The sequence below is a fragment of the Dasypus novemcinctus genome, chromosome 3 (genome assembly GCF_030445035.2).
Source record: "Dasypus novemcinctus isolate mDasNov1 chromosome 3, mDasNov1.1.hap2, whole genome shotgun sequence".
Lineage (NCBI taxonomy): Eukaryota > Metazoa > Chordata > Mammalia > Cingulata > Dasypodidae > Dasypus > Dasypus novemcinctus.
Genome location: NC_080675.1, coordinates 43,258,182 through 43,274,482, shown reverse-complemented (window position 1 = coordinate 43,274,482; position 16,301 = coordinate 43,258,182). Strand labels below are relative to the sequence as shown.

The 16,301-nt window shown below is 37.0% G+C and overlaps 1 protein-coding gene and 1 non-coding gene across 23 annotated transcripts in view; one reads left to right on the top strand and one right to left on the bottom strand.

Moving 5' to 3' along the window:
• The window catches only part of GPHN (gephyrin), an 801,248-nt gene that overhangs the window by 496,681 nt on the left and 288,266 nt on the right, over positions 1-16,301 (top strand). The window lies entirely within an intron of this gene.
• LOC111760212 (U6 spliceosomal RNA) lies at positions 9,063-9,169 on the bottom strand. Its single transcript, XR_002793969.1, has one exon. It is a non-coding gene; the product is annotated as a U6 spliceosomal RNA (small nuclear RNA).

Below are 16,301 nucleotides of genomic sequence, written 5' to 3'. Positions count from 1 at the left end.
AAACCATAACACAAAGGACTATATATAGTATGATTCCATTTGTAAAAAATGTATTTATAAATAAATCTATGGAGATAGAATTACATTGGTGATTGTATAAAGCTGGGGAAGAATAGACGAATTGAGAAATAATGCTAGGCTGTATAGGGTTTTTCTTTTTGGAGTCATGAAAATGTTCTGGGTTTGACTGTGGTGGTGAATCCACAACTCTGTGATTATACCAAAAACCATTGATTATACACTTTCGATGTATTGTTTGGTATGTGAATATATCTAAATAAAACTGCTAAAAATTTTTGAATTAGAGGTGCCAGAAGTTTTATATCACTACTATAGTTGTTAAAGAATGAGTTAAATTGTTAGAATGCCTTTTTTTTTCTAGCATTGACCTTTGGAAATATTGTGGACTGATTATGTATGCATGATGAACTAGTCATAATTATGATGTAGGCTAATAAACATATGCTTTCATATATTTTTCACAAAACCTACTATTACTATCAATAAAGTAAATAAGAAACTAGATTAAAATAAACTACACAGACATCTTTCAAATCTGGAAAGTTATGTTTTGCACTTTAATAAACATGAGCTTTAGCATCACAGAGTTTCAGTTCTGTCAGTTATTGTCTCCAGGATACTGGGTGAAAACTTCCTATTTTTAAGCCCCAGACTTCTTCATAACAGAAATAAAGGTAATTTTAACCGCATTATTATTTCATGAGTAAGTTATGACTATCAAATAATATATGGATGTAAAAGTACTTTGCACAGTACTTGGATCAAAGTAAGCATTCAATATTTGATGGTTGATACCAGTGAAGTAATACAGTCTACATTCAAGCTTAATTTAACCTTCAGGTATTACTTATACATTTCTCCCTTCACTTCACCACTTTTCTTTGCCCAAAATGAATAATCTTTTTTTTTTTCCTTCTGCTTATTCAATTTTGAGCCATCCTTTAAAGCCTAGCTCAGTAGTTCTTCATTTTTACAGGCGGTAACCTTCTTTGGGAATGTGATAAAAGTTGTGGACCTTCACTAATGCCTCACACATACAAACTTTGAAAACAGTTGTTATGAAGATCCCTTAGATAAGAATTCCTAGGCCAACTAAAGTCTAGCCTCCTCCTTAAAGCCTTTCATGAATATATTCTATACTTCCCTTAACTTTCCTTTTGCATTGCTTTTATTCATTCACCAAATATTTATTTAAGTTCCAATAGGTATATATCACTGTACTAGATGCTGTGAATTTTAAAACAATTGAGTATGACCTGCACCCTGCCATCAAGGAACTCACAATGTAATATAAGAAAAAATATATTATTAAATGAACCATTTTTATAAGCTTATGTAACTGTAAATATACTCATAAGATAAAAAACTATTCTCCAAATCCCATTTTAGGAAACCCATGGTTTATCAGTGGGTCTTTCGGATTCATTTGGCATGATAAATTCCCAGGGAGCAACCTGATCTAATCTACCATTATCTTTCACCTTGATTATTTCTATAGTTGATTTGATCAGTTCCACCCTTCCTACCTTTAAGTTACCTAACAGCCAGAACGAGCTTTTTAAAACATAAATCATATCACTTTCCTACTTAAAACCTTCAATGAATTCTCATTACATTTAGAATAAATTGAAACTTCTTGACATATTGTGTTAGACTCCACATGATCTGGGTCTTCCCTACTTTTCTAGGCCTTTTTTCTTGCCTTTCTTTTCTCTTACTTTTCCTCGTGCTCTCTCCATTATGCACCAAGCTTTCATCAAGCTTTTTTCTGGCCTGTATAACTCCTTTGTGTTCTTAACATCCCAATTTAAGGCATAGAAGACTTCTCTAATCACCCTTCAACCTAAATTATGCCTGCAGTTATGAATCTCATAGCATCTTGTTCTTTATAGCTCTTAGCACAATTTACCTTTAAAGACTTATTCATATATTTATTTCATTTCTGTATATTTTTTTAAAAGATTTATTTATTTATTTATTTATTTCTCTCCCCTCCCCCCTGCCACCCCAGTTGTCTGTTCTCTGTGTCTTTTTGCTCCTTGTTCTTCTTTGTCCGCTTCTGTTGTTGTTAGCGGCATGGGAATCTGTGTTTCTTTTTGTTGCGTCATATTGTTGTGTCAGCTCTCTGTGTGTGCGGCACCATTCCTGGGCAGGCTGCACTTTCTTTCGCGCTGGGCGGTTCTCCTTACGGGGCACACTCCTTGCGCGTGGGACTCCCTTACACGGGAGACGCCCCTGCATGGCACGGTACTTCTTGCACGCATCAGCACTGCGTATGGGCCAGCTCCACACAGGTCAAGGAGGCCCGGGGTTTGAACCGCGGACCTCCCATGTGGTAGACGGACGCCCTAACCACTGGGCCAAGTCCGCCGCCTGTCTGTATATATTGATTGTAAGGTCCATGAGACAAGGATCACATCTCTTTTGTTTATATGATCTATATAGCACCTAACACAGGTTGGCATACAGTATATGCTCTATAAATATTTGTTGAATATAATCCATGCAACAATATGTGTATCTTCCATCTCTAAGCAATAGATATCATTAATTATGTTCACAAGACTGATATTTAAAACCAAGACATTTAGTAAATGTTTTCATTTCCTTGGCTCTTCCCTACTTTTCTAGGCAAAGACCATGCAATGCATTGGCTTAAACAATGGTAATTATTAGCTCAAAGCTTTGAAGCTAATAGAAGTCCAAATCAAGTCATCATGAAGGTAATGCTTTCTTCCCGAAAACTATGGCATTCTGGAGCTGGCTGTCAGCAGTCCTTAACTTTTCTGTCATATGGCCGTGTACATGGCTGCCTTTCCTAGTCTCTCTTCTCTTTGAGGTTCTGTTGACTTTTGGCTTCTGGCTGCTCCCTCTGTGGCTTTCTATTTGTCTGAATTTTACTCCACTTAAAAAGGACTCTAGTAATAGGATTAAGACCCATCCTGATTGAGTTAGGTCACACCTTAACTGAAGTAACTTCATCAAAAGGTCCTTCTTACAATGGATTCACACCAAAAGGAGTGGATTAAATTTAAGAACATGTTTTTCTGGGGTACATAGCTCCAAATCACCATAGTAAGTTATGTTTAAGAACTCTTCTAGTAAATAGACAAGTAATCATCACTTTCTCTCCCTATAGTAAGCCAATATATTAAACGACCGTAATAAAAATGATGGCTATCATTTCTTGAGTGCTAGAAATAAGCCATACACTATTTTAAATGTTTTATATGTACTATCAGAAATTAATACTAAAATAAAAATATAAACAAGAATATACCTTTTTATTTTCCTGGAAGGCAATTTTTATTTGGGAAATCAAATCATAATGAGGATTATAGTTACTACTACCAAAAACAGCAGAAATGCAAAATATATATATATATATATAAGTACTGAAAGAATAGTAAGTATAAATATTCCTTGTAAAAAATCAAACTCGTGATTATTTAAGTTTTTAGGTGCATGAGAAAAGATTTGTTATAGTCATACCTCATATGTTCACTATCAAGAAAAATCATGAAGTATGGTTTTTCTTTATAAATGTAAACCATAAATCTTCTGGGGGTTTTTTTCTCATAACATCATATTGATTTTAATCTAAACTCAGGTCTTCACATTTATTCTTGTTAAAGTTCATTTGTACAATTCAACTCATTATTCTAGCCTAAGGAGATCTTTTTTTTTTTTCATCTGTATCTGCCATCCAAAATATTGACTGTCTTTTCTAGCTTCTCACAGAAGCATATCTTCATTCAAGTCACTGATAAAGCTTCGTTTTTAGAAGACCATTCCACATATTACCAAGAAACCCTATTGCTTACCCAGCTAAAATATATTTCTATTCCGGTCAATCAAGGCCTATTTTCTCTATCTTGTCCAAAAGGATTTTATGAGTGACTTCTAATATCTTACTGAACTCAATATACAGTGGCTTGGGAAGCAGACTTGGCCCAGTGGTTAGGGCGTCCGTCTACTACATGGGAGATCCGCAGTTCAAACCCCGGGCCTCCTTGACTGTGTGGAGCTGGCTCACGCGCAGTGCTGATGCACACAAGGAGTGCCATGCCACGCAGGGGTGTCCCCGCGTAGGGAGCCCCATGCACAAGGAGTGCGCCCTGTAAGGAGAGCCGCCCAGCGTGAAAGAAAGTTCAGCCTCCCCAGGAATGGCGCTGCACACACCGAGAGCTGACACAACAAGATGACTCAACAAAAAGAAACACAGATTCCCATGCCACTGACAACAGAAGCGGACAAAGAAGAACACGCAGAAAATAGACACAGAGAACAGACAACTGGGTTGGGGGGGAAGGGGAGAGAAATAAATAAAATAAATAAATCTTTAAAAAATATATAGTGGCTTGATGGTTTTCCTCTTTAGTAGAATTTTCATAGCATTTAATTTCAGCCTCTAAAGGATCAGTATCAGAACTTCAGGCAAGATATATGATGTTTTTTTTTCTGAAAGAATCCTGTTAGACATAATATATAATCAATTTACACTATCAGTTCAGGTCCTGTACTTCATACTTGATTGTCTAGGGTGCTTTTTAGAAAATTCAACCTGATTTATAAACAAGTTTCTAGGAAAAGAGTATACATATTGGAACTAGCCACCAAGCTGGGCCAGAATTCCAACAGCCATCCCCATTTAAGCTAACAAATTGTGTCTACTAAAGCTGTACTCCTAAATGCATGAGTACTTGAGACTCACTGCAGTTATTTTATAAATTTGCTCACTAGTTACTCAAAATTAATTCCAAATAACAGAGAAATCTTCCATTATGATAGTCTTACATCTTTTCCGTAAATTTTAAAATAAATAAAAAGAAACATTACTAGTAAAATAATGATTGGAAGGGTAAATATGTGTTTACTTACTAATTTCCTTGGCATCAAAACACAAATTTGTATATGTGTTTACTTTATTGGTATTCATGCTGGCATTTCAAAAGACTCCAGAGTTCAAAAAGGATAATCTCATGGCTATGCATTCTGATTTTGATAATATAGCTGCATTTCTTATAGAAGGTTTGCCCAACCAGTCAAATTAGCTTTAAGACAGAAAAGCAATGTAGACAGAAATAGTGTTAGCACAGTTCCTAGTAAAGTATGTATTCTCATTACAATTTCCCTTAATGAACAAAATACTGTTGGTTTAATAATTCACAGTTGAAATTACAGTGCATATCTACAGATTGTTTGTGATCACTTGGTACAAAGTGTTTTCTCCATGCCATCAGTTGTACAAGATAGTAGGAATACAGATTAGTTCTCTAAAACTATATTTCCTTTGAAAGTGAAAATACTTTAGGCATTTTTCCTTCTTTGTGCTGACTGAGCCCACTGGAAGTTCTGCTTACTTTATTTCTTTTTTTTAAGGTGAAGACAAATTTTTATTTTTTCTCCCCCTTCCCCCACCCTGCTGTTTTTGTTGTCTGTGTCCATTCGCTGTGTGATCTTCTGTCTATTTCTCTTTTTGTCTCCTCAACTTTCTCCTCTAGGATTCACCGGGATTCGATCCTGGGGACCTCTGATGTGGAGACAGTTTCCCTGTCAATTACACCACCTCAGTTCCTGATCTCTACTCTGCTTCACCCTGACTGTCCCCTTTGTCTCTTTTTGTTATGTCATCATCTTGCTACGTGACTCACTTGCACAGGCACTGGCTCACCATGCAGGCACTCAGCTTACCACATGGGCACTGGCTCACCACATGGGCACTGGATCGCCACAAGGCACTCACGCAGGCACTCGGCTCACCACGCGGGCACTCGCATGGGCACTCAGCCCAGCACACGGGCACTCAGCTCGCCAACGAAGGCAACCATGCAGGCTCTCAGCTCACTGTGCAGGCACTCATGTGGGCGCTCAGCTCACCGCACAGGCACTTGGCTCGCCACATGGGCACTGGCTTGCCACACAGGCATGCTTTCTCTTCTTCTTTTCTACCAGGACGCCCCAAGGATCGAACACGGGTCCTCCCATATGGTAGGCAGAGGCCCTATCACTTGAGCCACATCCTCTTCCTCTGCTTACTTTTAAATAAACCCTCACTACTCCTTGTCAAGCCTTTGGTTTATCTCTTATTGTTTCCCTTGTATACATTGCCCAGTTGTAATTGTCAGACCTTTACTCTTGTCTCCTTCTCATGCTTCTTGTTTTATTAAATTAAATGGCATCAAGGATAACATCTGTCCTTTCTGCTTAAAAATATTTCCCTGAGTTAGTACTTTCCTCCATTACTTCTATTTCAAAGGAACCTTATAATTCTCAAAATTAGCGGCTTGTTCTCTTTTCTTATTATTAAGTATTTATAATGTTTCAGATATTATGCTCATTTTTTTCTTTTTCCTACTTGTTTAGTGCTGACCATTTCCTATTTTTTTAAATAACTTCCCATAGTTATCATTACTGAAATGTTTTAATTGTGCAAGCAATATAGAAACACATTGTCCTTATTTAAAAATAAAAATGAAATGTGAATAAGATTAATATCCTTTTCAAATCACCTTGTCATTCCATGCCCATACCCTTCCCCTTCCCCAGAGGTAAATGCTTTTGTCAGCTTGAGGGGTAGCATTCTAAACTTTTCGATACTTCTCTGTACAAGCACAGTAAATAAAATAACACTTTATAAATGGGGTGTGTGTGTGTGTGTAAGAGAGAGAAACTTGACAAGCTGCTTCCAAAATTTATATGGAAATGCTAAGGACCAAAAATAATCAAGACACTCTTGAAAAAGAAAAAGAGCAAAGTGGGGAAGACCTACTTTACCAAACAGTGAGACTTATTGTCAAGATATAATTAAAGTAATGCATTGTTGGTGCAAGAATTAACACTTAGACAAATGAAACAGAATATAAAGCCCAAGCCATACCATATTAACACTAGTTATTTGACACAGTTTTTACTATAGACTAGTGTAAATTTTCTTTTTTTCAATACATGATGCTAGGATAACATTCTGTCTATATTTTAAAAATTAAATTGGTCTCCCTATTTTAAACATAAATAAAAATCAATTCTAGGTGAATTAGAGACTAAATAAGAAAGGTAAAACTATAATTTTTTTTTTAAAGAATTTATTTTTTATTTATTTCTCTCCTCTTCCCCCTCCCACACCCCCTAGTTGTCTGCTCTCCGTTTTCATTCACTGTGTGTTTTTCTGTATCCACTTGTATTCTTGTCAGCAGCACTGGGAAACTGTATCTCTTTTTCGTTGTGTCCTCTTGCTGTGTCTGCTCTCCATATGTGCGGCGCCACTCCTGGGCAGGCTGCACTTTTATTTTTTGTGCAGGGCATCTCTCCTTACTGGGTGCACTCCTTGCGTGTGGGACTCCTCTATGCAGAGGACACCCCTGCATGGCATGGCACTCCTTGCACTCATCAGCACTGCCCATCAGCCAGCTCACCACACGGGTCAGGAGGCCCTGGGTTTGAACCCTGGACCTCCCATGTGGTAGGCAGATGCTCTATCAGTTGATCCAAATCCTCTTCCCTAAAGTTTTTTATATTATAGATTTTATAGGACAATACCCTTGTTATTTAGGACTAATTGAAGGATTCCTTTTTTGTTTAATTGAGGTAAAATTCACGTAACACAAAATTGACCACTTTAACCATCTTAAGTGTACAGTTTTATAAGTGTACAATTGTAAAGTGTAAAGTTAAGTGGCTTTTATTATATTCACAATGTAATGCAACCATCGCCACTGTCTAATCCCAGAACATTTTTGTTTCCAAAGAGAAACTCCATGTCTTTTAAAAGTTACTCCCTATTCTTTCCTGCTACTTACCCTTGACAGACATTTGCCTTTTCTAGATTTTTCATATAAATGTGATCATATAATATATGCCTTTTTGTGTCTTTTGTTGGGCATGATGTTTTCATTTTATAGCTCATAATATTGCATCATCATTTTGTTTACCCATTAATCTTTTGGGTTCTTTCCACTTCTTGGCTATTATGAATAATCCTCTCTGAACATGTGTGTGAGTTTTATTTGAACACCTATTTCAATTATTTTGCATATCCCAGCCTAAGATTGAAATTGTGGGGTCATAAGACAATTCTATCTTTAACTTTGGAGAAACTGCCAAACAGCTTTCCATAGTGGCTACACCATACTACATTCCCACCAATAATATTCCAGGGTTCTAACACTTGTTTTTATTTTTATTTTTTGTAGCATTTCTGGTGGATGTGAAGGTAGAATTTCATTATGATTTTGAAATGCATTTCCCTAATGACTAATCATGTTAAACATCTTTACAGGACATTTATGTATCTTCTTTGGAAAAGTGTCTGTTCAAGTGTTTTGCCCATATTTAAATTGTGTTGTTCATTTTTTTGTTGTAAAGTTGTTAAGTCTTATATTTTCTGGATGCCAGACTCTGATTAGATAAATTATTTGCAAATATTTTCTTCCATCTTGTAAGTCATCTTTTCGCTTTCTTGTTAGTGTTCTTTGATACGCAAAAGTGTTTAATTTCGATAAAGTCCAATTTATCCATATTTGCTTTTGCTCCTGGTGTTTTTAGTGTCTTATCTAAGATCTATTGCCAAATCCAGGATTATAAAGATTTCTCCTATGTTTTTTCTGAAACATAGTTCCAGCTTTTATATTTGGTCTTGGATCCATTTTAAGTCCTTTTTTCTATATGGTATGAGGTAAGAGCCCAAGCTAATTCTTTTTTTGTTTCTTTTATTTTTTGTTTTGTTTTTTTTTTAATTACTTTTTATGTTTAAAGAAGCTTTAGATTACATAAATGTTATATAAAAAGATAAGGGATTCCCATATGCCCTACTCCCTTCCTTCCCCTCCCACACTTTCCCACATTAACAACATCCTTCATTAGTGTGGTACATTTGTTACAATTGATGAACCCATACTGAAGCATTGCATTGCTACTGACCATGGACTACGGTTTACATTATAGTTTACACTTTGTCCTGCATGATTTTGTAAGTTATGACAAAATACACAGTGGTCTGTATCCATCACTACAATGTCATGCAGGACAAATCCAATGTCCTGAAAGATATGGAACACATCACAAATTTCCATGTCATCCTTGCCCTGGGGCCCTGCTAATTTTCTCTGTATCGTTCCAATTTTAGTATATGTGCTGCCGAAGCAAGCACCAGTTGTCCCAGCACCATTTGTTGAAAAGACTATTATATCTCCATTGAATGGTGCTAGCATCCTCATCAGAAATAATTGAAAATAGATGTGTGTGTTTGTTACTGGACTCTCAGTTCTATTCCATTTATCTATATGTCTATTCCCATGCAAGTACCATATAGTTTTTATTACTGTATCTTTATTGTATGTTTTGAAATTGGAAAATGTGAGTACTTGAACTTTATTCTTTTTCAAGATTTTTTTTCACTATTAAGAGTCCTTTATAATTCCAAATGAATTTTAAGATCAGCTTGTCCATTTCTACAGAAAGGGTAGTTGAAATTTTAATAGAGATTGCACTGAATCTTTGGATTGCTTTGAGTAATATTGCCATTTTAACAATATTGTCTTTCAACCCATGGTCATGGGATAACTTCCTGTTTATTTATATCTTATTATTTTAGGAATATTTTGTAGTTTTCAGTGACAAGTCTCACACCTCCCTGGATAAAATTATTCCTAAATACTTTCTTAATTTTCATGTTATGGCAAAGATTCTTAATTTCCTTTTCAAATCGTTGATTGATAATGTAAAGAAGTACAACTGATTTGTGCATATTGTTCTTGCATCTGCAGTTTTGCTGAATTTGTTTACTAGCTCTAACTTTAATATTCAAATAGCTTTTTGTGGCTTCTTTAGCTACATATATATATTCATATCATCTGAAAATAGAGATAGTTTTACTTCTTCCTATCCAGTTTGGAGGCCTTTTATTTCTTCTTCTTGACTAATTTCCCTGGGTAGAAATTCCAGTACAATGTTGCATAGAAGTTGTGAGAGTGGGTGTCCTTGACTTGTTCCTGATCTTAGAGGGGTAATTTTCAGTCTTCCATATAAAGTACTCTGCTAGCTGTGGATTTTTCAGAGGCCTTTTATCATGTTAAGGTATTTGCCTTTTATTCCTATTTTGTTGAGTAATTTTACATGCCAAGGTGTTGGATTTTTTTCAAATGCTTTTTCTGCTTCAATTGAGATGAACCTGTAGATTCTTATATGATATATTACATTGATTAATTTTCATATGTTGAACCACCCTTCATTCCTGGGATAAATCCCACGTGATCATGCTTTATAATCATTTTAGTATAATACTATATTTTGTTTCCTAGTATTCTTCTTGAGGATTTTTGATCTACATTCATGAGAGATACTGGTCTGTAATTTTTTTTTCTTGTGATACCTTTGTCTGGCTTTAGTATCAGAGTAATGATGGCCTCATAGCATGACTAAATAGAGTGTTTCCACCTCCTCTGATTTGTTGGAAGAATTTGAGGATTGGTGTTACTTTTTAAAATATTTGATAGAATTCACCATGAAGCTGTCTGATCTTGGATTTTCTTTGTTGGAATTTTTTTGTTGCTGTTTCAGTCTCTTTATTCGTTATAGGTCTACTCATATTTTCTGTTTCTTCAAGAATTATTTTAGTAGTTAGTGTGTTTCTAAGAAATTGTCCATTTCATCTAGGTTATGTAATTTGTTGACATTACATATACTGTTCATAGTATTCTCTAATAATGCTTTTATTCCTGTAAGCTTGATAGTATCTCCACTTTCATTCCTGCTTTTATTAAATTTTTCTTGTTCATTTTGGTTAAGTTTTTCAATTTTGTTGATCTTCACAAAGAACCAAATTTTGGTTTATTGATTCCTTATATTAATTTTCTATTGCCTATTTTATTTATCTCCATTCTAATCTTTATTATTTTTTGCCTTTTCTCCTTGGGTTTAGTTTGCTCTTCTTCTAGTTGCTTAGATGGAAAGTTATTGATTTGAGATCTTTTTTCTTTTCTAATACTGGTTATATTAGTCAGCTAAAGGGGTGCTGATGCAAAGTACCAGAAATCCATTGGCATTTATAAATGGTATTTATTTGGGGTAGAAGCTTACAATCACAAGGCCATAAAGCCTGAGTTATTTCCCTCACCAAAGTCTGTTGCCATGTTTTGGAGCAAGATGGCTGCTGGACTCTGCAAGGGTTTAGCCTTCCTCTTCCTCTTAAAACTGTGTGGTCCCAGCTTCTTCCAGTATCAGCTGTAGGCTAGGATAAGTCTCAACTTTCTCCCCGGGCTTGTTTCTCTCCAGGCTCAGCTGCAACTGTAGGCTGTCAGGCTCATTCTCCTTCCGGGGCCTCTGCTGTGTCTGTGGAGCTGTCTCTATTCCTGTGTTCTTCCCCTGTATATTTACTTCCCAGGGCTCCAGCAACAAAACTCAAACTCTCCCCTCTTGTGTTGTTTCTCTGTGAGGCCCTGCCTTGGTGAGCAAAGACTGAATGTCCTACTGACATGGCCTAATCAAACCCTAATCATAATTTAATCATAAAAGTGAAACTTCTGAGTTTAATACAATCTAATATGCCCAGAGGGACAGACCCGTTTACAAACATAATCCAATACCTGTTTTTGGAATTCATAAATAATACCAAACTGCTACAAAGGTATTTATAGCTATAAATTCTTCTCTACTCACTGTTTTTGCTTATCCCGTGCATATTAGAATGTTGTGTTCTCATTTTCATTTACATCAAGATATTTCCTAATTTACCTTGTGATTTCATCTTTGACCCATTGATTTAAGAGTGTGTTGTTTTTAATGCCCACATATTTGTTAATTTCCCAGATTTCTGTTACTAATTTCTAATTTCATTACATTTTGGGAAAAGATACCTTTTATGACTTTAGACTTCTTGAATTTATTGGGACTTGTTTTGTGGCTTAACAATTGGTTGAGCCTTAGAATTTTCCTTGTGCACTTCCTTGAGAAGAATATGTATTCTGCTGTTGTTGGATGGAGTGTTCTATACGTGTCTTTTATGTTGGTTGGTTTAAACTATTGTTAAGATCTTCTATTTAATTGTTTATCTTTTGTCTAATTGTTCTATCCAGTACAGAGAGTGGAATGTCAGAGAGTCCCTTATGGTTGACCTGTCTATTTCTCAACTTAATTTTGGTCAGTTTTTGCATCATACATTTTGGGGCTCTGTTTTTAGGTTCATATGTTTGTAGTTGTCATGTGTTATTGATGGATTGACCTTTTTATTATTAAATAATATATGTGTTTATATCATAACAATTTTTGTCTTAAAGTCTATTTTTGTCTTACTTTACTATAGCCATTCCAGCTCTCTTTTTGTTACTGTTTACATGGACTGTCTCTTTCTATCCTTTCAGTTTCAACCTATTTGTTTCTTTGAACCTAATGTGTTTCTCCTATAGACAACATATAGTTAGATCATGTTTTGTTTTTTTAAAATTCATTGTCAGTCTTTGCCTTTCAGATGGAGGGTTTAATCCATTTCCATTTAATATAATTACTTCCCATTTTGTTATTTGTTTTCTACATGCTGTACATCTCTTCTGTTCCTTAATTCCTCCAATACCACCTTATTTTTTGTTAGATAGATAATTTCTAATGCATCATTTTGATTCCTCCTTTGTTACTTTTACTATGTATTTTTTAGTCATTTTCCTAGTGGTTGCTCAGATGATTATGATTAACATCTTAATTTATAACAATTTAGTTCAAAAGCCAACTTAACTTTTAATAATATACAAAAACTTAGCTCTTATGTAGTACTGTGTTCTCTGTTTCTGTATAAAAACATTTCATCCTTACACATAGTGCACCAATTAAAGTAAACTTATCATTTTATGTAGTTTTCTTTTAAGTCATATTGGAAGAAGGAGGAGCTGTAATGAAAAAATATATTAATACTGACTTCTATATACATATGTACAGAGTATAGGTGTTCTTTATTTTTTTAATGTGGATAACAGTTACTATTTAGAGTCTCTTTATTTCAGCCTGAAGTACCCTTTAAGCACTTCTTGTAAGGCAGATCTACTAATGACAAATTCTCTCAGATTTTGTTTATCTGGGAATATCTTAATTTCTCAATCACTTTTAAAATTTTATTTATTTTAAAGAAACTTTAGATTATATAAAAGCTACATTAAAAATATAGGGGATTCCCATATGCCCCCCTCCTTCTCCCTTCCACAATTTCCCACATTAACAGCATCCTTCATTTCATGTGGTACATTTTTTACAATTGATGAACACATATTGAAACATTGCCACTAGCCATGGACTATAGTTTACATTATAGTTTACATTCTGTCCTGCACAATTTTTTTTTAAAGATTTATTTATTTTATTTCTCTCCCCTTTCCTCCCTACCCCCTGCCCCAGTTGTCTGTTCTCTGTGTCCATCTGCTGTGTGTTCTTCTTTGTCCGCTTCTGTTGTTGTCAGTGGCACGGGAATCTGTGTTTCATCTTGCTGTGTCATCTTGTTGTGTCAGCTCTCCATGTGTGTATCACCATTTCTGGGCAGGCTGCACTTTCTTTCACGCTGGGCAGCTCTCCTTACGGGGCACTCCTTGCGCGTGGGGCTCCCCTATGCGGGGGGCACCCCTGCGTGGCACGGCACTCCTTGCGTGCATCAGCACTGCACATGGGCCAGCTGCACACGGGTCAAGGAAGCCCGGGGTTTGAACCGCAGACCTACCATGTGGTAGACGGACACCCTAACCACTGGACCAAGTCTGCTTCCCGACAATTTTTTAAAGTTATGCCAAAATATATAATGGCCTATATCCACCATTGCAGTATCATACAGGACAATTGCAATGTCCTCAAAATGTCTCCATATTATACCTATTTTATCCTCCCCCTCCCCTCAGAACCACCGGTGGCCACTGCCTCCGCATCTTTTTTTTTTAAAGATTTATTTATTTTTATATATTTCTCTCCCCTTCTCCCCCCACCCAGCTGTCTGCTCTTCTGTGTGCATTCACTGTGTGTTCTTCTGTGACCACTTCTATCCTTATCAGCGGCACCAGGAATCTGTGTTTCTTTTTTTTTGGTTGCATCATCTTGTTGTGTCAGCTCTCCATGTGTGTGGTGCCATACTTGGGCAGGCTGCACTTTCTTTCGCACTGGGCAGCTCTCCTTACAGGGCACACTCCTTGCGCATGGAGCTCCCCTACGTGGAGACACCCCTGCATGGCACAGCACTCCTTGCACGCATCAGCACTGAGCATGGGCAGCTCCACACGGGTCAAGGAGGCCTGGGGTTTGAACCACGGACCTCCCATTTGATAGGCAGATGCCCTATCCATTGAGCCAAGTCCGCTTCCCTGCCTCCACATCTTTGATAAAGGTTCTTCTATTGATAGAATAAAAATAAGTCTATAGTAGAATAATAGTCTACTTTAGTCCATTGTTCATTCCCCAATCTTGAGGATTTGGGAAGAGTGATGACCACTCTGCCTCTATTTGAGAGGGGGCTTAGGTCCTATGGGGCAGCTGGATGGAATTCTCTTGTTTGAGGTTGCAGACTCTCTTTGTTCCTTGAATGGGCACTGCCCATCATTATCACCTTGTTAGTTGTCCTGAGTAAGTCCAGTGGACTGGAAAGTAGGTGTTGGAACTCTGCTAAGATTAGTGCCCAAGTGGCACATGGACAGACCAAAGATTTAAGTCTCTTAGACATACACTTATCAAATATAGTACTAACTATAGATTCACATAGAAGAGGCAGATGAGCAATGTGTAGGGATACCACAAATGAGTCTAATTCTGCCACACTGGGGAGCATAAGTTCCAAGGTTAGGCCCACTGGCAGGGCACCAAACTTCTGAGCTGTCTGCCCTGCCTATAGTGTCTGGACGTCTCTAGAGCCCTCAGGAGCCCTGCTATTTGAGGCAGTATTTACTGTGGCAGTCAATGAGATCCTGCTGAGATGTGCATAAGCATAACTTCTGGAATGACCTCCTGACTCACTTTGAAATCTCTTAGCCATGAAAGCTCATTTGTATTTACCATTTCCCCCTTATGATCAGGGTCTTTTTCTAGGTACATTGCTAGTTGGTACTTGGTAGTAGTCCCTCTGTGCCAGGGCAGTTCATCCCCATGAGTCATGTCCCATGCCAAGAGGGGCGGGGGCAGGGGGAAGGTTGTGCATTTATATGGTAAGTTTGACTTAGAGAGAGACCACATTTGAGCAACAAGGAAGCACTCAGGAGGTAACCCTTAGACAACATATAATACTAGGCTAAGTTTCAATTTCAAAAGAAAAGGTTCATAAGTACAGTCATCACTGCTCGGTTCAGTGGTCCATCCTCCTTCACTAAGCACTGCCCCTGTACTCGGGATTCTTTTTGTCCCATTAGAGAATGTAGCAGAACTCCCCAGAATGGTAGTTTGAAATTTTTTCAGTTATATTGTGGATTTCCACCCACCATGGCAATGCCCCGTGGACACTTGAACACATTCATATGCCTTAGAGGCTTGCCCCAGATGAACCCCCTCCCATACATCCCCCCATCACCAATACCGTGCACCAGTGTTCCTTCCCTGCCAAAGTTGTGACCCTTCTATGATGTAAAACCTCTCCAAAGATGAAGCCAAGAAAGTAACCAAATAAAAATAGTAAGAGAATGGAATAATAATGATAGTTATAAAAAATAATATATAAAGTACAAAGAAAATTTTAATTAAAAATTTTAAATAACAGAAAAACTTTTTTAGGCAATGTGCCTTTCATCATTGTAAGAACTGTTGTCTTGTATGTAAAGTGAGATTCTCTTCTGTATAGTCCCACAGTTTCTTTTTTTTTTTTCATTTTATCTTCAAAGAAGCTTTAGATTACAGAAAAGTCACATAGAAAATATAGAGGGTTCCCATATACCCAACACCCTCCCTTATTTCCCCTCTCACCTATCTTATTAGTCAGCCAAGGGGATGCTGATGCAAAATACCAGAAATCGGTTGGTTTTTATAAAGGGTATTTATTTGGGGTAGGAGCTTACAGATACCAGGCCATAAAGCATAAATTACTTCCCTCACCAAAATCTATTTGGAGCGAGATGGCTGCCAACATCTGTGAGGGTTCAGATTTTCTGGGTTCCTCTGGACTCAGCTCCTCTGTTTCCTACTCAAGGTCACCTATAGACTATGAGGCTGTCTAGGCTTTGCCTCTCTCCTCAAGGTCAGCTGTAGACTATCAGGCAAACGGCTCTGTCTCTTTCCCTAGGGCTCCAGCTTAAGACTTCAGCATCAAACTCCAACATCAAAACTGCAACATCAGAAAA